Below are 432 nucleotides of genomic sequence, written 5' to 3' on the forward strand. Positions count from 1 at the left end.
AACATCAAAGGCTAAGGGCAACCAGGCCTCTCCGGGAATGAGAGAGAGGCAGCGAGGGGATGGTGGTGAGGGTGTCTTCTTCTCATAGCCCCTCATGCCGAGACAGGAGAGTGGTCTCAGGAAGGGCAGGGCGGGGGGAATCTGTCCAGCCCCTGCAAGCCCTTTCCCTTGGCGATCTTAGGGGCCATGGAGAGAACTAGACAATCGTTACCACAGGCTTTCCAGGTCTGAATATGCCTGTCGCTCTCTTAGCTCCCCTACGGTTGAAAATAACTACCCTGTGAAACAGGGGATTTAGATGAATGGTTTTATCAAAGATTCTATGGAGCACTGAACTTTATCCATCAGGATTCAGAGCAGAATTTGCTTTGTTCTTCACTAAGGAGTCTCAGACTAGTAGAAAAAAGATCTGCAGGAGAGAAGCGGGGCTCG

Source organism: Crocuta crocuta, unplaced genomic scaffold (assembly GCF_008692635.1).
Source record: "Crocuta crocuta isolate KB4526 unplaced genomic scaffold, BGI_CrCroc_1.0 scaffold676, whole genome shotgun sequence".
NCBI classification, from domain to species: Eukaryota; Metazoa; Chordata; class Mammalia; order Carnivora; family Hyaenidae; genus Crocuta; species Crocuta crocuta.